Here is a 24,292-nt window from a genome sequence, read left to right on the forward strand (position 1 = left end):
CCATAGGTTTTGGATCATCATGTTTTCATTGTCATTTGTCTGTAGGTATTTTTTGATTTCCTCTTTGATTTCTCCAGTGATCTCTTGGTTATTTAGTAACGTATTGTTTAGCCTCCATGTGTTTGTGTTTTTTACGTTTTTTTCCCTGTAATTCATTTCTAATCTCATAGCGTTGTGGTTAGAAAAGATGCTTGATATGATTTCAATTTTCTTAAATTTACTGAGGCTTGATTTGTGACCCAAGATGTGATCTATCCTGGAGAGTGTTCTGTGCGCACTTGAGAAGAAAGTGTAATCTGCTGTTTTTGGATGGAAAGTCCTATAAATATCAATTAAATCTATCTTGTCTATTGTGCCATTTAAAGCTTGTGTTTCCTTATTAACTTTCTGTTTGGATGATCTGTCCATTGGTGTAAATGAGGTGTTAAAGTCCCCCAGTATTATTGTGTTACTGTCGATTTCCTCTTTTATAGCTGTTAGCAGTTGCCTTATGTATTGAGGTGTTCCTATGTTGTGTGCATATATATTTATAATTGTTATATCTTCTTCTTGGATTGATCCCTTGATCATTATGTAGTGTCCTTCCTTGTCTCTTGTAACAGTCTTTATTTTAAAGTCTATTTTATCTGATATGAGTATAGCTACTCCAGCTTTCTTTTGATTTCCATTTGCATGGAATATCTTTTTCCATCCCCACACTTTCAGTCTGTATGTGTCTCTAGGTCTGAAGTGGATCTCTTGTAGACAGCATATATATGGGTCTTGTTTTTGTATCCATTCAGCAAGCCTGTGTCTTTTGGTTGGAGCATTTAATCCATTCACGTTTAAGGTAATTATCGATATGTATGTTCCTATGACCATTTTCTTAATTGTTTTGGGTTTGTTTTTGTAGGTCCTGTTCTTCTCTTGTGTTTCCCACTTAGAGAAGTTCCTTTAGCATTTGTTGTAGAGCTGGTTTGGTGGTCCTGAATTCTCTTAGCTTTTACTTGTCTGCAAAGCTTTTGATTTCTCTGTTGAATCTGAATGAGATCCTTGCCACATAGAGTAGTCTTGGTTGTAGGTTCTTCCCTTTCATCACTTTAAGTATATCATGCCACTCCCTTCTGGCTTGTAGAGTTTCTGCTGAGAATTCCACTGTTAGCCTTATGGGAATTCCCTTGTATATTACTTGTCATTTTCCCCTTGCTGCTTTCAATAATTTTTCTTTGTCTTTAATTTTTGCCAGTTTGATTACTGTGTGTCTTGGCATGTTTCTCCTTGGGTTTATCCTGTATGGGACTCGCTGCGCTTTCTGGACTTGGGTGGCTATTTCCTTTCCCATGTTAGGGAAGTTTTTGACTATAATCTCTGCAAATATTTCCTCGGGTCCTTTCTCTGTCTCTTCTCCTTCTGGGACCCCTATAATGCAAATGTTTTTGAGTTTAACGTTGTCCCAGAGGTCTCTTAGGCTGTCTTCATTTCTTTTCATTGTTTTTCTTTTTTCTGTTCTGTAGCAGTGAATTCCACCATTCTGTCTTCCAGGTCACTTATCCGTTCTTCTGCCTCAGTTATTCTGCTATTGATTCCTTCTAGTGTAGTTTTCATTTCAGTTATTGTATTGGTCATCTCTGTTTGTTTGTTGTTTAATTCTTCTAGGTCTTTTTTAAACATTTCTTGCATCTTCTCGATCTTTGCCTCCATTCTTTTTCCGAGGTCCTGGATCATCTTCACTATCATTATTCTGAATTCTTTTTCTGGGAGATTGCATATCTCCATTTCATTTAGTTGTTTTTCTGGGGTTTTATCTTGTTCCTTCATCTGGTACATAGCCCTCAGCCTTTTCATCTTGTCTATCTTTCTGTGAATGTGGTTTTTGTTCCACAGGCTGTAGGAATGTAGTTCTTCTTGCTTCTGCTGTCTGCCCTCTGGTGGATGAAGCTATCTAAGAGGCTTGTGGAAGTTTCCTGATGGGAGGGACTGGTGGTGGGTAGAGCTGGCTGTTGCCCTGGTGGGCAGAGTTCAGTAAAACGTTAATCTGCTTGTCTGCTGTTGGGTGGGGCTGGGTTCCCTTCCTCACGCCAAGGAGTACTTCCTAGAACTTCTGCTGCCAGTGTTCTTGTCCCCACGGTGAGCCACAGCCACCTCCCGCCTCTGCAGGAGACCCTCCAACACTAGCAGATAGGTCTGGTTCAGTCTCCCCTGGGTTCACTGCTCCTTCCCCTGCATCCCGATGTGCACACTACTTTGTGTATGCCCTCCAAGAGTGGAGTCTCTGTTTCCCCCAGTCCTGCCAAAGTCCTGCAATCAAATCCCTGTAGCCTTCAAAGTCTGATTCTCTAGGAATTCCTCCTCCCGTTGCCAGACCCCCAGGTTGGGAAGCCTGACATGTGGCTCAGAACCTTCACTCCAGTGTGTGGACTTCTGTGGTATAAGTGTTCTCCAATTTGTGAGTCACCCACCCAGCAGTTATGGGATTTGATTTTATTGTGATAGTGCCCCTCCTACCATCTCATTGTGGCTTCTCCTTTGTCTTTGGATGTGGGGTATCTTTTTTGGTGAGTTCCAGTGTCTTCCTGTTGATGATTATTCAACCAGTGTTCTCAAAAGAGGGAGTGAGAGTATGTCCTTCTACTCCGCCATCTTGAACCAATCTCTGCATTTTATGGTTTTAATTGAGCATTTTATATGATTCCATTTTCCTCTCTTAGCATATCAGTTATACTTCTTTTTACTTTTTTTAGTGGTTGTTCTAGAGTTTGCAGTATACTTTTACAAGTAATCCAAGTCCACTTTTAAATAATACTTCATGGGTAGTGTGCATACCTTATAATAAAAAAATAATCCTAATTCCTCCCTTCTGTCTCTTTTATCACTACTGTCATTTATTTAACTTATACATAAGTACACATAGGCATATATATTAAATAAATATATAATAAATAATAATAATGTATAATCAACATATATAAATATATAAAGTTGAATAAAATTATACATACTTGAATTCTTTGTTGCTATTATCATTTTAAACAAACTGTTTTCTGTTAGATAAATTAAGAATAAGAAAAATGAAAGATTTTATTTTATTTTCACTTGTTCCTTCTCTAATTCGCCTCCCTTTTTAATGTAGATCTGAGTTTCTGAACTATAACTTTTTCTTCTCTCTAAAGAGCTGCTTTTATACTTCTTGCATGGCAAGCCTACTGGCAACAAACTTGCTTACTTTTTGTTCGTCTGAGAAAAATCTTTATTTCTCCTTCACTTTTGAAGGATGATTTCACAGTGTACAGAATTCTAGATTGGCTCCCAAAGTGAAATTGTTAGGAAAAATCTAACAAAATATGTTGTATCCTGTCTGCTGAAAGTACTAATGCTGCTGAAAGAAATCTAAGAAGAGGTATATAAACGGAGAGACAAACCATATCCATAGACAGGAAGACTCAGCAGAGGAAAGAATTAAATTCCCCCCAAATTTATCTGTAGACTTAACAGAATTCTAATAAAAATCTCAGCAGGATTTTTGTAGATACAGACAAGCAGATTCTAAAATATATATGGAAAGGCAAAGAAATTAGAATAGCTGAAACAATTTTGAGAAAGAAGAATAAAGTTACAGAAATCAAACTACCCAATATAAAAACTTACTATAAAGCTACAGTTATCAAGATGGTGTGGTATTGACAACAGGATGGACACACAGATCAATGAAGTGGAAGAGATTCCAGAAGTAGACTAACACAAATATGACCCTTTGATTATATTTGCACTTGAGGAATTTTATTTATTTGAAAAATAAACTATTTTAGAACAATTTTAGATTTATGAAAAAACTGAGTAGATAATACAGAGTTCCCATATATCCTGTCTCTACAGTTTCACTTATTATTAACATCTTACATTAGTGTGGTACATTTGTTACAATTAATGAACCAATATTAATACATTATTATTAACTGAAGCCCATACTTTTTTTCAGATTTCTTTAGCTTTTACCTAAAGTTCACTTTCTGTTCCAGGATTCCATGTAAGATACACATTACATTTAGTTGTCATCTGTTCTTAGGCTTCTCTTGACTCTGACAGTTTCTCAGACTTTCCTTATTTTTGTTGACCTTGACAGTTTTGAAGAGTACTTGTCAGGTCTTTTACAGATTGCACCTCAATTGGGATTTTTCTGACATTTTAATCATAATTAAACTGGGGCTATAGTTTTTTGGGAAGAAGACTGTAGAGGTACATTGCCTTTTTCATCACATCATATCAAGAACACATACCACCAATATGACATCACGGTTGGTGTTGACCTTGAGCATCTGGCTGAAATAGTGTTTGTCAGGTTTCTCAAATGAAAAGGTGCTCATTTCTCCTCCTTTTTGAACTTTACTATTTGGAGACAAGTCTCTATGCATAGCCCACAATTAGGGAGTGAGCAGTTATACTTCCCCATGGAAGGACTATGCAAGTAAATTATTTGGAATTTTTCTGCGTAAAATATTTAGTTCTTCTTCCTGTTCATTTTTTTGTTGAGTCATTTATTTCTATCAGTATGGGCTCATGGATAGTCCATCTTGGGATCCCATGTCATTCTAAGTAATTTTTTAAAATTTGCATACATTAAGTTCCATTGTAAAGTGCTATAAAATTGAATAGGTTTTGACAGATGCATAGTGCCCTGTATCAGCAATTATATATCATGCAGAATAGTTTCACCACCCTGAAAATTCTCCCGTGCCTCAGCTAGCCAACCCCTCCTCCCTGCTGAATCCCTGGCAACCACTAATCTTTTATTGTTGCTATAGTTTTGCCTTTTCCAGAATGCCACATAATTGTAACTAGTATGTAGCCTTTTCAGATTGACTTCTTTAACTTAAATGTGTGCATTTATGACTCATCCATGTATTTTCATGACTTGATAGCTCATTTCTTTTTGTTTCTAAATAATATTTCAGTGTATGGTTGCCATTTGATTTTGTTTTTAACATCTTTATTGGAGTATAATTGCTTTATAATGGTGTGTTACTTTCTGCTGCATAATAAAGTGAATCAGCTATACATATACATATATCCCCATATCTCCTCCCTCTTGCATCTCCCTCCCACCCTCCCTGTCCCACCCCTCTATGTGGACACAAAGCACTGAGCTGATCTCCCTGTGCTATGCGGCTGCTTCCCACTAGCTATCTATTTTACATTTGGTAGTATATATATGTCCATGCCACCATTTGATTTTTACAAAGGTGCATAAGCAATTCAATGGAGAAAGAATAGACATTTCAACAAACAGTGTTGGAACTATTTGAATCTGTATGCAAAACATGAGCCTCAATTTCATCCTTACACCTTATATAAAAATCAACTCAAAATGAATTACCGGGACTTCCCTGGTGGCGCAGTGGTTAAGAATCCACCTGCCAATGCAGGGGACATGGGTTCGATCCCTGGTCCAGGAAGATCCTACATGCCATGGAGCAACTAAGCTCGTGCACCACAACTACTGAGCCTGCACTCTAGAGCCTGCGAGCCACAACTACTGAGCCCGTGTGCCACAACTACTGAAGCCCGTGCACCTGGAGCCTGTGCTCCACAACAAGAGAAGCCACCTCAATGAGAAGCCCATGCACTGCAATGAAGAATAGCTCCCGCTTACTGCAACTAGAGAAAGCCCACGCACAGCAACGAAGACCTAACACAGCCAAAAAAAAAAGACACCAAAATGAATTACAAATGTAATTTTAAAATTATTAAACTTTTAGGAGGATATCTTCATGACCTGGGGTTAAGCAAAGTATTCTCAGATGGAACTGCAAAAGTAGGATCCATAAAAGAAGTTGACAAATAGGAAGTCATCAAAATTAAATATCTTTGTTCTGCAAAAGACATTATTTAGAGAATGAAAAGACAAACTATAGACTGATAGAAAATATTTGCAAAACACATACCCAACAGAGGACTTTTATCCAAAATATATAAAGAACTCTCAAAACTCAACAGTAAAGAAACCAGCAAACCAATTTCAAAATTAGCAGAGACTTAGACAGACACTTCACCAGAGAGTATGCACGAATGGCACATGAAAAGATGTTCAACACCATTAACCAACAGGGGAGTAAAAATACATCACCTGGCTTCTTAGCCCTTCTCTGAATTCCTTTCCTACATCTCCTGCCTCACTTGCTCCACATCAGCCATTTGCTGTTCCTAGAATATCCCAGATACAGTCTTGACCTCCACCTGAAATGCACTTCCTCCAAATATTCAAGTAGCTAGCTAGCTCTCTCACCTTCCTCAAAATTTGCTTAAATGTTACAGTCCTAATGAGGCCTCCTATCTCCACCTTGTTTAAATTGCAATTCCACATCCCTCTACTCTCAACTGTTCTCTGATTTTGTTTTTCTCCATAACATTTGTCATCTTCCAACAAATTATATGATGTACTGATTATACTTATTACTTATTGATTATACTTACCTAGTAGTAGCTAAATTTTATGGAGACAAATCTTGGATTTTCTTTACTCATGGATCCCATTGCCTGGCATATAGTAGATAATCAATAAATATTTGTTGCTTCTATTAAAGAAATAAGGTTTTTGCCCATGAGTGGATAGAATTTTGATATTATGATGTCTGAACATCAAATACAATTTTATGTGCTTTAAATTGTTATAATTTAGTGGTTAGTTTAAGGGGGTAGTTTTATATAAATACTATCACGTTTTTCTGTATCTGTATTAGAATAACATGATGATTTCATACAGAATCCCTAGTTCTGAGACTTATGACTAATTATTCTGCTTTCTAAATATTGCTTTATCTATTTATATTTTTGTCTTTCCTCCTCTTCTTTCTTGTTATTTTTTTCTGGGAATTTATAATTGAGCTGTATTGGTGATATTCTTCTATTCTTTTTCCATAGTGTAAAATAATACCTTTTGAAAAACTCAGATGTTTAAGGTAGTGTTATTAAACACATTTATGAAATAGTTTTTAATTTTCAAAGGAAGGGATGATGTCATAATAGAGCAAGGCTTTGCCTTTTTAGTTCACTTAACATATGGAATTGGTACCAAGAATCCAAGCAGGACTTAACAGAATTAAGCAAGTAGATATTCATTTTCACTAAATAAATTAGCTAAACTCACAGAAGCAGAAGATTAGGTCAGTTCCATTTTTACCTTGTTGCTTATGTCCACAGCTGAGTTTTTTGGATAAAACTTCAATGAGAAGAAAAGAGTGGATAAAAGTCTTTAGTTTTGCAAATGTTACTCACAACAAATATTATGGGTGTCTCAGCTCTTAGTTCAGTTCTTAGCTCAAGCTCATGTTTGAAAATACTGATGTTGCAATTTCTCCCATATAAAATGCACCAAATGGCATAGGCTTGAAAAACTTATACAGGCAGTGTTTATACTGAGAGCCATTTAGGTTTAAATGGTTATTTGTTCTTTGACAAGTCTGTTCAAAAAGCAGTGTAATGAGCATGAGCTTCAGAATCAGAAAATGCTGGGATTCAAGAGGTGAGAAAAGCAAAGTCCCTGGCTTCTGGGTGAATATATCCTAGTGGAGGGAGATGGGCATTCAATAAAATAATCACAGTGACATGTAATTACAAACTATAAAAGCTTCAGAAGTAGGGTAGAGGGAACTATAGAAAGGAAGGCAGGTGATGGAGCTGTCTGGGAGTGCAGGGCAGGTATCTCTGAGGAAGTGGTGTTAGAATTGGAATATGAAAGGTGATGGTTTAGTAGGTGAAGTGCGATGAGGTTGGGAAGGATTTCCAGACTGAGGCAACAGTATTAAAATATCCCTAGGGCAGAAAGGATCATAGCATGTTGGCAGAACAGAAAAAAGGCTGATAGGACTAAGGTATGGGGAACAGGGAGGGTGATGTTGTTAGATAAGAGCTAGGCAAAGCCTAGATCATGCATCACCTTCAGGGTGCTAATAGGAATCATGATTTATCACTAATAAATAACCTCTAACAGCTTTGGGAAGCCACAGAAAGATTTTAATCAAAACTCAAATGTTCAGAATTTGGTTTCAAAATGTCACTTAAGGGCTTCCCTGGTGGCGCAGTGGTTGAGAATCTGCCTGCCAATGCAGGGGACACGGGTTCGAGCCCTGGTCTGGGAAGATCCCACATGCCGCGGAGCGACTGGGCCCGTGAGCCACAAATACTGAGCCTGCGCGTCTGGAGCCTGTGCTCCGCAACAAGAGAGGCCACGATAGTGAGAGGCCCGCGCATCGCGATGAAGAGTGGCCCCCGCTTGCCGCAACTAGAGAAAGCCCTCTCACAGAAACGAAGACCCAACACAGCCATAAATAAATAAAATAAATAATAAAAATGAAGAATTTCTTTAAAAAAAAAAAAAAAAAGTCACTTAAGGGACTTCCCTGGCGCTACAGTGGTTAATGTGGTTTCCAATGCAGGGGGCGTGGGTTCGATCCCTGGTCGGGGAACTAAGATCCCATATGCCATGTAGCATGGCCAAAAAAAAAAAAAATCTCTTCACATGGCTAAATGTGGGAAAATCAACTGGGGTAAGGAGAGCTAGAGTGGAAACATGCTAGTTAGGAGGCTACTTAGTTTTAGTAATGATCAGGCAAGTGACGGTTTGGACTAAGGTGGTTTGGACCAGATCAGTTAGGTGGCTATTGTAGTAATCTAGGCAGCAGATGATGGTGATTTGGACTTAGAGCAGTGGTAGAGGGGATGGAGAGAGATGAATGCACTCTCCATAGCTGTCTCATTTCTTCAATGTCACATGGACCACTCTAGGCCATCCATGTTATTGATGCAAATGAATTAACTGCCCAGTGCCAGTTGATATAAAACTCGCAGGCATAACTATAGTTTAATGGATCCCATTTTGGAGGGTTTTTTTTTTTTTTAAAGACAGATTTCCATCAGGATATTCCTGCAATTTTAAGAAAGATGGCATGATGCTGTTGGGAATGACTGCAGGTAATCTGTCAAAGCTCCAAGAAAACACTGGATGAGGAGGGCCCTTGACTCAGGAGCTGCTATGATGGCTGGCAGCTAACACAGCAGCAGGAGGTAGGGAGGTGACAGACACGCAAGGCAGATATTCTACTGAGCTCCTCCATCTGGATGGGGCCTTTTGGTTGTACTGCTCTTTCCCAGCCATGCGGGAAGCAAGTGCCAATGATGCATCTTCATTAGGATGAACAGGACCTTGGAAAGAGGAAAAGCAATTGCCACTTACTGAAAGGGTCAAGGAGAACCCAAATACTCTGCTGATAGCACTGTGGGAAAGTGATGGGGCCATAAGCTGTTCAGCAAGAGTTTTTCTGGAAAGAGGACCTTGTTGACAGTATTAAGGAAGGCTATCTAATCCTAACTTGCATCAACAACACAGGGATGAAATATTTTAAAAATAGCCACCTTTTGAACACTTGCTCTGTGCCAGATTCTCCGTGATCTGCCTCTACTCCCTTCCCCTTATTTTTCAGACCTTACGTCCCCCTACTCTGCCCACTGGCCACAGAACGCCAGCCACAGTGACCTCCTCATTGTTCCTTGAAGACCCCAAGCATGTTGCCATCTCATGGAATTTGCGCTTGCTCTTGTCTAGAAGTCTCTTCCTCCACATATGTGCATGGCTTGCAATGTCACTTTAATAGATCTTCACTCAAATTCATTGCCAGAGAGAGGCCTTGCTTGACCACCTTTACCCCCAATAGCACTTTTTGTTACTCTCTAGCCTTTCACATTGCTTTTGTTTCTCTGCATAGTTCTTGGCACTGCTTAACTATAAAGTACACAAGTTTGTTTACCTCTTTGGTTAGAATGCAAGCTCCATCATGTGGAGATTTTGACAGTCTAAAGTGTCTAAACAGCATTTGCACAGAGTAGGTACTTAAGAAGTACTGGAAGAAATGACCAAAGAGATCTCACTTAATATTCACAACACAGTCTGGGAAGTAGGTATTACTGTTACCCAATTTGACAGAGGAGGAAACAAGATTAAGCATTTTATACAAAATCAAACAGATATTGATTTCAGAGTCTGATCTTTTTACTCAAGCTATTCTGTCCCATTTTAATCTTTGATTTTCTCTGAATCATATAAGCGGAAGAGAAAGATCAGAAAATACTACTTACCTTTGTTATCAAAGCTGTCCTTTTGCCAGGCCAGAGGGTATAATACAAAGAGAGAGTGAGGGTGTGGCTCTTGTCTAGGTATTAGAGAGTCCACATAGGAAAATTGTTATGGAGTGAATGTTTGTATCCCTGGTATCAAAATTCATATGTTGAAATCCTAAACCCAATATGACAGTATTAGGAGGTAGGGCCTTTGGGAGGTAATCAGGTTTAGATGAGGTCATGAGGGTGGAGGCTTCATATAAGATTAAGTGCTCTTATGAGAACAGACAGTGATCCCTCAAACTCTCTTTCTCACTCACCCGTCCCTTCCCTCCCCTCTCCTTCTCCTCCCTTTTCCTTCCGTTTCTTCCTCTCTCTCTCTCTTTCTCTCTTCCATGTGAGAACACAGCAAGGAGGCAGCAGTCTACGAGAGGGCCTTCACCAGAAACTGAATCTCCTAGCACCTTGATCTTTGACTCTCCATCCTCCAGAACTGTGAGAAATAAATGTTTGTTGTTGAAGCCCCCCAGTCTCTGGTATTCTGTTGTAGTAGCCCAACCTGCCTAAGACAATAATATTCCCTGCACACTTATGCTCAAGGTTGCCTCTGGTTTGAGGGGTATAAGAAAGGATTGAGAGGTACACATCTCACAGAAGAGGCTTGGCGTGACGCTTCTTCTGAGGAACAGACAATGACCTTTCTGGACAAAGAACAAATGAGAGAAACTGAAGACAGATAATCAGGAGCTCCTCAGTCTCTAGACACAGGTCTCCAGGAAGGAAAACTGTAACCTCTCAGTCTCCTGAAGATGAAGCTCTGAAATCCCATTTCCTTCTTTAGCATTCTGTGCGGTCAGAGGCAGAGAGTGACAGCACTGATGAGGGTTTAATGATGTGAGGCTCTATTTGCGTAAATAACTGTGGGAAATCCCAAAGCTTACAAGTGGTAATGAGCATAGACTCCAGCTCCCTGAAGCCCCGTGTGCAGTATAATCTGTTCACTCATATCCTGGTCTACCTCATGTGGAATGCTTTTGGTGGGTGGCTATTATGTTACATTTCTTTTCCTATTTCTCAATTCTGGGTTAGCTTGTATGGAAAACCAGAAGCTTTCCCCACAAAAGCATCTAAGCTGATGACTTTGTGAACTTCTATTACGGGTTTGTCCTCGAGTGGTTATTTTTTGTGTTACCAGTTGCAGAATTATTTATTCTTTGTCAGCAAGCACGTTACCAAATTATGTGCATTTCAAATAATTTTGCCAGCATAAAAATCAGCACTATAAATGTGGTAAGCAATATGCCCAAAGTGAAATCAAGACTTAGTAATATAACTTGGATAAACTTCAAAGCTGGAAGAATGGGGTATCCCAGATAATTTAAAATTTTTTATATTTTAGTTAGCTAAAGGTTAGGCATCCTTTCTTTTTCCAGCTCTGAAAATCTTTAATGTTTGAGTTCACTCACTCTACTGTCTTTAAAAACAGTAAATTAAGCATAATAAGATCCACTTTTAATTAAAAATCTTACAGTGCATAATGTAAATCATTCCAATTTATCAATTTCATTGATTATAGTAAATAGATTGGCCTAAATATTGGTTGATTATAAGCTATATCTAGTTTTTAATTTTAATTTTTTTGGCCATGCCACGCGGCTTGTGGGATCTTAGTTCCCCGACCAGGGATGGTACCCGCACCCTCAGCAGTGAAAATGCAGAGTCCTAACCACTGGACCGCTAGGGAATTCCCTAAGCCATATCTAGAAGTTTTAAAATTTAACTTTATAAATACTCTTAAGTTTCAATCAAATGGGAAACCCCAGCTAGTTGAAAGTTAGGGTAGTTTGAATTTCAAAGCTCCACTGTATTTTTATCTTTTCCCTATGAAAGACTGATAGTTATGTTTCCTTCTTTTCTTTTTAAATATCAATTTAATATCTCCACAATCTTAAAATTCCTTTATTTTAGTGCTATTTCCAAACTTCTAGTACTGTACTAGAACCTCAGTTTTATTTGTAGCTGTTTCATTGGCTTACTTGATTTAAGCCACTTCAAAATACTAATTGCAGTTGGGAGTTCCCCCCTTTTCTGAATGTGGTAAAGAAAATAAAAATGACTGGTTTAGAACAAAAATAAATGAAATATCCCAAGAAAACAAAATACACAATTTACACATTTTATCATCATGGTCTTAATGTGTTACCATATTAGTTTAATTTAACAAATCTTTGTGTAGAGCTCACCATGTGCCAGGCACTATTCTAAGAGCTGGATAGATAATAAATCCCTTCATTAATCTGTATAACACCCCTACGAGGTTGTTACCATTATCCCTATTTTACACGTTAGGAAATGAGACATAGAGGGGTTATATAACTTTCCCAAGGTCACACTCCTAATAAAAGAAAGAGCTGTGATTTGGAACGTCTAGAATATGTACTTTTAACTATTATACTATGCTGTTGGTCTTGATTGCTTAAAAGACAGAAGTGTTTAAAATGTCAACGTCTAGAACCCTATTAATAGTGTTTGGGGCTATTAATATCTGGAAGTAGATGAATTTTATGACCATTTCTCTTACCTCAGGAATATATGAGGAATATTTTATAAGTATGCACATTTATGTATGTCACACACACACTCACATTTTACAGTAAAAATACAGTTATAACTACATTATGGTTCTAACATTTCCTTAAAATTTGTCCTCTCCAAGGATTCACACATTTCTAGATAATCCCAGAAGAGGCTAATGGAAATGTCCCAGTCTTGGTCAATTTGTGACTCTTACTCCTTTTGCCCTGCTTCCTCTTTGACTGCTGATTATCTATGTGTTCCATGCTTTTCCACATTCTATGTGGATCCACGATATACTCATGCTTAACTTATATTGTGGTTGATTTATTACAGCCAAGAAATCAGTTAGCTTTCAGTTACAAAAATTTCTCTCTGTGAAACAGAATCAGAAAAACTAAAATTTTCATTATGACTTAGATGTGAATAAACATGTAGCTTTCTTTGTTTTCTAAAACTAATTTCATATTGCTCTCATGTTTTTCTTTTACTTATTCCCTCTCGTGGAAAGAAAAAACCCATAAACTTTCCAATCACCTTAATGGGACTCCTCTAGTTTGAAACCATCTCTTGTAGATAAAATACAGTCAATTCAGAGATGACACTAACCTCTCAGGACTGTTTTGTCCTGGGCTGATTCCCATCGTATGTGAATTGCTGGTATGGTCCCAGGCATGCTGGCATCTGCTGTGGATCACCACAAACCCTTTTTGTCTCTGGTTGTGAGGTGTCTACTCTCTGAGGTTTCCTTGTCCTGAGCACTGGTCTTCCCCTGTCCCCTTCCCCTTAAGAGCATCTGTAATAGAAAGTTTCAGTAGGATCTTTCAAAGGTAAAATGTTACAGATGCTCCTTAACTAAATAAGGTGCCAGATTAAAATGCAGCCTATTTAAAGAAGAAGGATCTTTCAGTCAAAGTTGTAGCAAGGGGTCAAAATGTTGAGAAGAGAGGATTTGATGAGGAGACCTTCTTTAGAGGATGCTATGTTAAACCCTGTATTAGGGTTCTCCAGAGAAACAGAACAAATAGAATGTGTATATTTATAGGAGGAGATTTATTTTAGGGAATTGGCTTATGCAGTTGTAGAGCTTGGTGGGTCCAAAATCTAGTAAAGAGGCCAACAGGCTGGAGATTCAGGAAGGAGTTGTGGTTCAAGTCCACAGGCAGTCCGCTAGAAAACCGGGAAGAGTCGATGTTACAGAAGGCCATCTGCTGAAGAATTCCCTTTGCTCTGGGCAGACCAGTCTTTTGTTCTCTTCAGGCCTTCGACTGATGGGGTGAGGCCCACCCACATTATGGAGAGCAATCTGCTTTACTCAAAGGTCACTGATTTAAATGTTAATCTCATCCAAAACACCCTCACAGAATTACTCAGAATAATGTTTGACTAAATGTCTGGGCATGGGCCAGCCAAGTTTATACATGAAATTAACCATCACAAATTCTCCTCTTGTCAACTTGGCACCTGTATGCATCACCTTAGACCATTCTTAATCTCCAAAGACAATGACAAGGTCATACTTCCACCTAACATGACACAACTGTTCTGTGTACAACCAGAGCCGCGGTAATCCTTCCCCTAGAAGAGGATGTAAAGTCCTTGGATGATGTTTACTCTTCTCCTTGATTTTGTGGAACTTAAATACTATGCTGTAAAGTTAACAAAACTTAAATACTATGATATAAAGTCAATACATGTATGTTACATGATAAGGAAATAAGAAAGGGGAGAAAACAAAGTTTTTTTTTTTTTTACGAGCACACACATACACAAACATATTCATAACAAAATAAGGAAGAAGGACTCATGACATCATTACAACTACAGTCCTCATTTCTATAACTAGTCATGTGGTCACAGCTGATTTTTTTTTTTTTTAAAGTACACCCCAAGGCTACAGTCCCGGGTGGCTTCTTTTTTTTAATTAATTATTTTATTTATTTATTTATGTCTGTGTTGGGTCTTCGTTTCTGTGCAAGGGCTTTCTCTAGTTGTGGCAAGTGGGGGCCACTCTTCATCACGGTGCGTGGGCCTCTCACTATCACGGCCTCTCTTGTTGCGGAGCACAGGCTCCAGACACGCAGGCTCAGTAGTTGTGGCTCACGGGCCCAGCTGCTCTGCGGCATGTGGGATCCTCCCAGACCAGGGCTCGAACCCGTGTCCCCTGCATTGGCAGGCAGACTCTCAACCACTGCGGCACCAGGGAAGCCCTCTTTCTTTCTTTTATTTCTTCCTTTAATGCCAGCACTGGAAAGGTTTTCCACTTCATCCCCTTTCTGGCAGGAATTTTTGCCTTATGTTATGACTTGTTCTTTTTTTACTCCTTATTAGTGACATAATCTTAATGCCAGAAAGGTGTGTAGAAAACTAAATGTATTTTAGCAAAACCAAAGACCAAAAAATATTTTGGGAGATAATCTTACGGCTGTTTCTTCAGAAAAACTTCTCTCCTTTGCTCTGCTGATATCGGTGGAATTTTAAGGGTTTGCTTTGCTTGTGGGTGTTTAAGAACCCTCACTGCAGTAGGAACCCTAACTCACGGTTACCTCCTGCATTCCACAACCAATTTCTCCCCCTTTATTTAGCTACAGATCCCTTTTATTCTTCTTTTTCCTTCTTTTTTTTGTACTTAATAATCATAAGGTTACTTTTCCAGCCTGAATTAGAGAAGAATTATAATAACCTTATTTCAGTGTTTTACTCTCTTTCTTATAAGTTGTTTGTACAAGCTAGGGTCAGTCATTGGATTCAAAGGAATGGGTCAGTTGGGCAATAATTATATTAAACTCCATTTAAAGTTATACACAGAAAACAAAACCCTGGCTTTTATTTAGACAAAAAAGATAAATGAATATTCAATCAGAGTAATTTCTAATAACTTCAGGATTTTGTCTCAGTAGATCAGGGAGTGATTTTCCTTTTTCTAGTCCTGGGGTAGAGGCATATTTTCAGTAAAGATTTTAATTGTGTAATTTGACTTCTTAAAAATAGGATGCTAGATGTAATATCTGTATATGCATTTTCATTAAACATTCTTTTCAATGAGCTATATTTAAAGATTCTTGTTTGGGTTAAGTCAGATTTGTCAGCTCTTCAATCAGTTTGTAGTACATTGTAAAAGAATATACTCAAAACAGAGCTAAGCTGTCAAGCTGTGACAACTTTGAATGAGGAAGATTTTCAAAAATTATGAGTGAGATATTTTAAATGTCTCCTTGACATCTATAGCACTATTCAAAATACTTCATCAGAGGCATGTGCTTTAAAAATGCACTTGAAAATTAATGTGAGGAGTGCAATTTGTCAGTCTTTGTCTTAGCAGACACACCACTGACAGTCACAGAGCATTCGCAATAAGACAGCACTGAATCTCTCTACCTAGATGTGGCCAGGATGCAGGAGAGATGGAGTGACCTGTTCAAGGGGTAGTTAGATGGGCCCCAAGCAAAGCAGAAACCTAAGAGGCTTGATTCCAAGTCCTGTTGATACCTGTTTGAGCCGGTGGCGAATGGCAAACTCCATTTGTCCTTTGCCAGGAGGATCGTGTGATTTAGTGATTCCTCGAAGGAGTCATCTCATCCTTAGCTGTGAGTCAGGGACATGAACTATCTGTCCTGATCTCATCTCATAATAGGGAAGGCCATGGCAAAGAGGCAAAGCCTTGGCTATTTATTTTAAATAAGTCTCTTAAGGGGTGAAGAAATATCACAGGCTTGCGGCTGTCCTAAGTGAGTTTCCTCTAAATTCAAGGAAATCTTTCCACCTCCTGACCTGGAAAAACCCTCCAGGGACACCACTTAATTGGTGAAGGGGCTTTAGGAATGACTCACATTGAGCCATGGACTTTCATGTTTCTTTTCACCCCTTCCCAGTGCCTGTCAATTGCATATGTTATGTGCTTGTCTGTTGCCAAAGCTTAAGAAATCAAGGTCGGGGGGAGGGGACACAATGCAGGCTATTGAAGAGAAAAACTTAAAATTGACTTAACGGTGGTCCTGTCCGTCTGTATAGTGTCTCTGGTCTTTTAAGGTACCCCAAAGGGACAGTCACAGTAAAGATTCATGACAGGGTCACAGAACCCAAAGTCAGGAAGGCTGGAACCCTAGTTCCAAGAGCCAAAAGAAACTCAGGTAGCTGCTGTCCTTTGCACCACAGCGGCTTCTCTTTTGTGCATCTTTCTGCAGAGAGAAGGAGCTGTTTCACGAAGGCAGAAGTGGCCAACATTGTTCGATGCTGTTGAGGTACTGTGGTAACACAGTGGGGGCTGGGAAAGTGGCCATTGGCTTGGGACAAAGGTGACTTAGTGACAAAGGTGACTTTAAGGACAGCTGTTTCAGTGGAGTGGGGAGGCAACAAGCCATACAGGAGTGGGTTGAGAAGTACATGAGAGGCAAGAATATGGCGGTAAGATAGCCTTTTGATACTTTACATATGCTTATCATTCCACTGCTAACCAATTAGGAAAAGGGGCTTTAGAAAGGTTCAGTGCTTTACCTGGGATTATACATCTAATGAGTGGCAGATGCAGAATTCCAACATACATCTACCCCCTGAGGCTGAGCTCTTAACTGTGGTTAATTTTTCCACCACCTTCATCAAGGCCGTGGGTCTGTGGTCACCTAACGGAATAGAGAGCCTTCTTGGTCCCAGGGCATGCTGAGGACATTTGTGGCCATGGACACTGCACAGAAGAGATGGCTTCCATGTTTTGCTTAGCCTCATAAAAATATCACACAGCACAGGGAAGGAGTTTTTCTTCCTAATCCTGTTATTTAGCTGGATTTACCATAGACATAATCGTCTCATTTGCCCTAGCCCTCCAATATCACTTGAAGTAAATATAGCATTTTGGTGGCCTATTGTCCCTTATCAGGGTACCTATAATGATACAGCATTTTGTTATTTGACTTCTACATTCTATCTGTAGCTTTTAGAATAAAAGAATAATAGAGACAATTAGTTCTGCTAAATGCATCTTGGAGCCATGTGTTAGCTTATCTATGGATTTTCTCCTTAGATGTTTAAATATTCCCCCTGCAATTTAAGTTTCATCAAACAAAGGAGATCTGATTTAAGATAATTCTCTTGGTGAGAAAGCAATTGCTGCTGCAATCTGCCATTCACCCAGAACCACTGATCCTAGGATAAACATTCATTTATCAAAGAATTCAAAATAAAACACAACATATGCTGTCGTTTATAACAAATTGATGGGTAGAATTCTGCATTCTTCCTAGGTTCTCCTATTGAAGTATTGTTTCATTTACTTTGGTGAAAATTCTTGTAAAATATTAGTTTCATCTCCTTTTACCCTAATTCTTACTTCAAACTACAAGTTGATTAACTTTTTAGAGAGTCAGTCCATTATCTTAACCTCTGTGTACAGTTATAGTTATTTAAAATTGTCTTTTAAAAGCATTTGAAATTGTCTCTTCAAAACATTTTAAAATTAAAATGACATTTTGAAAGTCTCTTTCATAAGCCACTCCATCGTTTGGAGCCATTCATTTTGCAACGTGCTGGTAAAGTGCTTGGGAGGAATTCAGGCATCTGGATTGTGACTCTGGCCTTGTGTGGTGACCTTCGTGCAGCAGCCGTATAATCATCTCCTGAAAGCCAGAGTCCAGGTGTAAAGAGGTTGTGGCCATGAAGAAATGCTTTTCATTAGAGTTGTTATTGGGTTTTGCAATCCGCACGTAGCAGGCAAAATGACCATGAGATGATAATTAAGTGGTCTCTTTATTATTTCAGAGAGGAAAAATCTTCACAATTCTGATAATTGCAAAGCCTCTGAATAGGAGATTAAAAAAAAAATACAACACAAAACCCTTGTGTAAGCACAGATTCCCTCCTTTCATTTTTTAAATGTAGATGATATTTTTTTTCTTGAATAATGAGTGTCTTGTAGGACAAGAGGCTCTTGACTGAAGGTTGGTATTAAAATACTTGCTATCTAACAGCAGTATAGCAGATTGTACAAAGGAGACCACTGTTTAATCACTGAAGTTCAAAACCAAGGTTTCTCTCTAGGAAGGGTGTTTGGAGCCTCTAAAAAATGCAACAGATGGGTACCTCAAATTTAAATTCTTTTGATAATGATTAAGGGTTTGCTACTTAAAAATGATTAAGGATTTGCTACTTTCACTGACAGTCTTTGAAGATGACAGGAGATCTATCAGGAAATTATAAATTTTTTGTGGGATGCATTTTAAAGTAGATGGTTTTTGCTTCTCTGCACCATATGATCTGACTTTTCTGCATTTTAATAAAAGTTTTCACTTGAGCTCACATAAAATTCAGAAAGAAGATATAGTTATAAATAAGAGTATGTACATTATTTCTTGTACTTTTACTAAATTGAAAAACTTAAAGGGACTTCCCTTTAAGTGGTCCAGTGGTAAAGAATCAGCCTTCCAATGCAGGGGACGTAGGTTCGATTCCTGGCTGGGGAACTAAGATCCCACATGCCGCAGGGCAACTAAGCCTGCGTGCCACAACTACTGAGCCCGCGCACCTCAACTAGAGAGAGAAAACCTGCATGCCACAACCAAGAGCCCATGCACTGCAACGAAAAAGATCCCGCATGCCTCAACGAAGATCCCACATGCGGCAACTAAGACCCAGTGCAGCCAAAAAATAAAGAAAATTTTAAAAAAACACAAAAACTTAAAAATATTTTTAAAATTTCTGGTGTAAAAAAAAAGTCTCATCTGAACTGTTAAATTATTTATCTTCCCTCTCTTAATTGTTGTATAGGATATCACCACCCCAGGCAAACAAAACTCACCAATGACCTACAGGACAAAATGATGCTGTTCAAATATTTGTCTGCTAGTTTTCTCATCTGGACTCTGGATGGGATTATGTAAAATTCCATAAACATCAACTATGAATATATTTTTTGTTAATTCCTAATAATTTCTTAGATCATTTTCCCCATGTCATTAAGAAGTTGTTTTGAAAATTTTCCACTGTAGTAGGTCCTTCAAGCATTTCCAGGCAATTGCCACTCCTGGTTTCATGCCCAGAGGAAATCTGTCCCAAACATACTCACCTTTGATTATGCTCAGTGTGCAGGCTAACGTGATGTTTATTATGTCTCCTTATAAAATTGACCATTTTGGTAGTATGCCAATGCTTTGCTAATTCAATAGCCGCACATCTAAGAAATTAATTCTATACCTTTATAGAATCTCAAAAAACACATTGAATAATATACTTGCTTAGTATCTGGAGAAAACCTTTTTATTTTATAAACTATCAGCAATTATTGATTGGACTACAGAAGGCTGAGGAATTCTGGAGTGGCAAATTTGTACTAAGTATAAATGAAACGTCATACAGAATCATAGAAGATTTGTTAAGCTCCAGAAGGGACTTTTTCTATCATCAGTATATTTTGTGGTTTGGATGGCATACTGAATATGGATTAAAAAAATCAATATTAAATGTATTTTATTTAAATTAAAAAATATACATCATATTCAAGTGCAACAGCTCAATGGTTGCACTAGAACAATCTAAAAGTTGTTAATTCCACAGCATGAGGCCCTATATATGCAAAATGAGGTGAAATCTACTATGTGCCAGAGCTCCAGATTGCTGGCTGCTTTTGCCTTCTGATATATGCAAAAGCTCAGTAAAATATGCTGTGTGAAAAGAAATCAGTGGGTTTATATTATTATTTCTAGTAGATAAGCTACATTTCTTTGTTGATGAAAAACTTTAGCGGTCCATTGTTTGCTTTTCTCTTATTTTTATTTTACATTATAAATCCCCCTTAGACATTAGTGTAATTTTTTAGAAGACTTTTTTTTTAGATCATTACTTGTAAAGAACTAGTCATAAATCTACATATATCAGGCTTCTTAAAGCTGTATTTGCATAACTGATTTAAAAGTAACATTTGTTATAAGCTTAAGTCTTGATGCTATTATCCCATGGCAATTAATTCAAACCTCTGTGAAATGTCAAGGATGATCTGTTTATAGTGTGACCCTTATTCTTTCCCTTGCCAAAGCAGAAGGCATTGGATAAGCACTTAGATTCTAGGAAGCTGAGGAACAGACACTTAGTATCCCCGATGATTAGTTGTCCCTCTCCACCCTCCCTATGGAATAAAAGTCATCCCCATTTGTTGGGTACCTCCACTCTTTTCTCCCTTTGGTACTTCCTTTTGGCTGCTATTAGGGTTAAATCCTAAAATGCACATTTGATCATGGGCCTTCATTGCTTTCAAGTTTATATATTTAGCGAGGCCTTCCTTGACCACCCTGCCGCTCTCATAACATAGTTCTCAAGTGGTATACTTTGCTTCGTAGCATTTTTCCCTACCTGACTTTAGATTCATTTGTTTATTGTTTTTACACAGCACAATTATAATGTCCAAGGGACTTGTCTGCTGTCCTAAAGATTGTACCTGGCATATAGTAGATACTCAATAGACATTTTTTGAACAAGTGAATGCATTTTCTTTAAAGGCAAGTTATATCTTAACATTCCCTCCTACAGTCTTGTGGTTCCACTGTTTGACCATAGCAGTATGTGTTATTCCTCTTTTATTATCCCAAAGAAAAGTATTTTCCTGTTTGGAGATGACCTGTGATCTGTTTATTCTATGTTGAAGATAGCCTGGTTAAAGATGTATTCATGAGAAATAATCAATACAAATCACACTATTTATGTTAAGCTTTTTGTTCTATGAAATGATTTCTTTAGAAATTTTGCTTCCTCTAATCTTTCCAATCTGCCATACTATTATCTGTGAAATTGCTACAATATTTGCTTGTGGTCTTGGGGGGTGCAGGGGCTGCAGCATGAAAATTACACTAAGGTATTCTAGAAAAGTACATCAAGATTAATTTGTTGTTGTTTTTGTTCTGATCTATAAGCAGTTTAAATTCATACTGGCCTCTGCTGTGTGTGGGAGAGATCCTTAGATAATTTGTTCTTTTAGTGATAGAGGTTCTCATAATTCCTTACATGAATACCCTGACAGGAAAGGCAAAATTGCCTTTTTGCCACTTAGAAACAAAGGACAAAGCAGCTGACAAATGTCATCTGGAATTTTATATCATACAAATATACTCCCTGTGTCAGCCAGCCTATATGATTCTACCAGTTTCCTTCCAGTTTCTCTAGAAATAATGGGTCAGTTCACATAAGACAGTCTTGAGATTATTGATACAATTGCAAATTGAAATGGGACCGTGAGCTCTTTGCTCCCAGAAAAGCGTGCCTGGCTCTCTCTGTATTTGAAGTGATTAACGATGCTGCAGCATTATGGGAAAATGGTATGTCTATAATTATATGAAACCACAGGAGGGAGAAACCCTTTCTGATAGTGGTCTTTGAAGCCACCCAAGTTATCTGAGTCTGAGCCATTAGAGGGGAAAAAACAGGAAGAAACAAAGTAAGACAAATATGAAAAAAGAAGAGAAAGTCAGAATATGGAGTAGTGATATTGGTCTAGGGGGAAACCTTGTGTGTGAGACAAAAAAACTGGTTGGGGCCATGAAAAGCTAACGGACAGGAGGAGAATTGGTTCAGCAGTTAAACAAGGGACTATCAAACTCATAGAACACTCACCTGTTCTCTGACTAATACTCTCCCTATTGTTCTTATCACGTCACCCCTTCTTTTTTACCTGTAATATGGAGACAATATTTCTCATTATCTTTGTGGGACACAGTGACACAGACAGACTTCAGTAAAAATAGAAAATACTATGTGACTGTTATAAACAGTGATATGGAACAGGCTGTCCTCATTGCTATCTACCCTAACCCCGCCCCTGTTTTGGTGATCTTTAAAATGTTAAGTCTCCTTAAAATTAGGAGAGTTTAGGATTTATGTGAGTTTCAGAATCACCTCTAAGGTATCAGGGGTATGTGGGCCTCTGTTTTCCTCTCTGGTCCCGGTCACCATTCTGAGGAGACAGGCTGAGACCTTCGGCAGCCCTGGGAGCAACATTGTGTTGACAGGCATGCAGCCTGGCCAGAGGCTGCGAATACAAACTGGCAGCCTGATTCCCGTCCTGACCACTTGGTGCCACTGTAGCTTTAAGAACTGCTCCGCTGCAGCCAAATCCTGGGGAAAAAACGGCTTCCTCCTAGGTTGGCTTCGGTGGTTTCAGAGACAGTCATTGTTTTGCAGAAGGTCATTTGGAGAGTTAGGTGGCTGGTGTGATTAGAATGTGTATGGCGAGCTGCATTCCAGGTGCTTTGTGTGCTAACATTTAGGTGTTATTACCAGCATGAATTATCCAAGGGACATGCAACAAACACAGGTGGGCCCTTGTTGGTTCATTTAAAAGGCAAGGCTCTACAGAACGCAAATTTCCAGGTGGCCACCCAGGCCTTTAACTTGGAGTTTAATTTGGTGATAGGCTGTAGCCCATCAGACTTCATCTATTCGTAGATTGGATGTTATATAAGAAAATTTGTTCACTAGTAGTTCCTCCCAATGTATGTTACACACACACACACACACACACACACTATAGTAAAAACAGAAAGAACTTGAAAATGCTGTTGTTGAGTGTGCTTCCTGGTATACAATAGTTTAGGGTTTTTTTTTTCCAGCCCCACCCTCTTTACTTGCATAATTTTTATTCATCAACAAAAAAGACATTTTCCTTCACAGGAAGAATCATCTTTTAAATCAGTTAACTATCTCTAGTGTTATCCAAAATATTACCCAAATGACATGTTAACCAAGATGACACATCTTCATTTCTTTCCTGCTTCTCTTTTTTTTCTGGGACCAAAGGGATTCAAGGAAGGGATCTGTGCACAGGCTTTTACAGCTTTGAGATGACTTTCTAGATTGGAGGACATTGCAGCATTTAGCCCAAGGTCCTGTGTTCTGTTTTCATGGGAGCCCAGGAGGGGGGTTTGCCCATTTCTAAAGGTGCTATTGAGAGGAGTGCTTTTCTGACTCATTAATTTGGAAAGGCAAGAGGAGGCTGCCATTAAGAAATGTCTTTGCAATTAATTGCATGTAAAACCTCAAGTTTTTTTCTGACACATTTATAGAAACTGCTTTGCCTTGTTTATACCGGTACACTTCTGCTGGCCTTAGCAGGAGTGGAACTGGCCCTAGCCAAAGTTGAGTGGCCGGCGAAGTCTGTTTCTGAGCCCCTTCTGATTTCATTGCTTACCTTTCCTCTCCCTGAACCTAAGCCTTCCTTCCATTTCCCCTTAAACTTTGTTAGTTTTCAGTTTAATTACCTCTGGCATCAGGCTTGCCTACTTGGGGTTGTCCTTGGGTTTGGCGGTCTGGAAACTCTGTTAGGATCCTGAGTCTGCCATTTCCTTGCTGTGTAAATTTAGGTGAATTATTTTTCTTTCACGTTATGTCCCCCTCTGTAAATAGGGCTATTTTGAGCAGTAAGTGCAACACCACATTTCAAGCTCAGTGTCTGGATCGAACACTTAAGGTGCTTGTTAAAAATGGAGTCTTCTGAATCTTATTCTAGACAACTGACTTGAAATCTTGAGGGAAAGGTCCAGGAATCTGCATTTTTAAAAGAGCTTCAAGAAATACTTATGCTCACCAAAGTCTGAGGATTCCTGGCTTAAGGCATGAATCTTCTGAGGGGTAACTGTCTTTATAAAAGGATCAGGGAAAA

The sequence above is a fragment of the Balaenoptera ricei genome, chromosome 3 (assembly GCF_028023285.1).
Source record: "Balaenoptera ricei isolate mBalRic1 chromosome 3, mBalRic1.hap2, whole genome shotgun sequence".
In the NCBI taxonomy this organism is placed as follows: domain Eukaryota; kingdom Metazoa; phylum Chordata; class Mammalia; order Artiodactyla; family Balaenopteridae; genus Balaenoptera; species Balaenoptera ricei.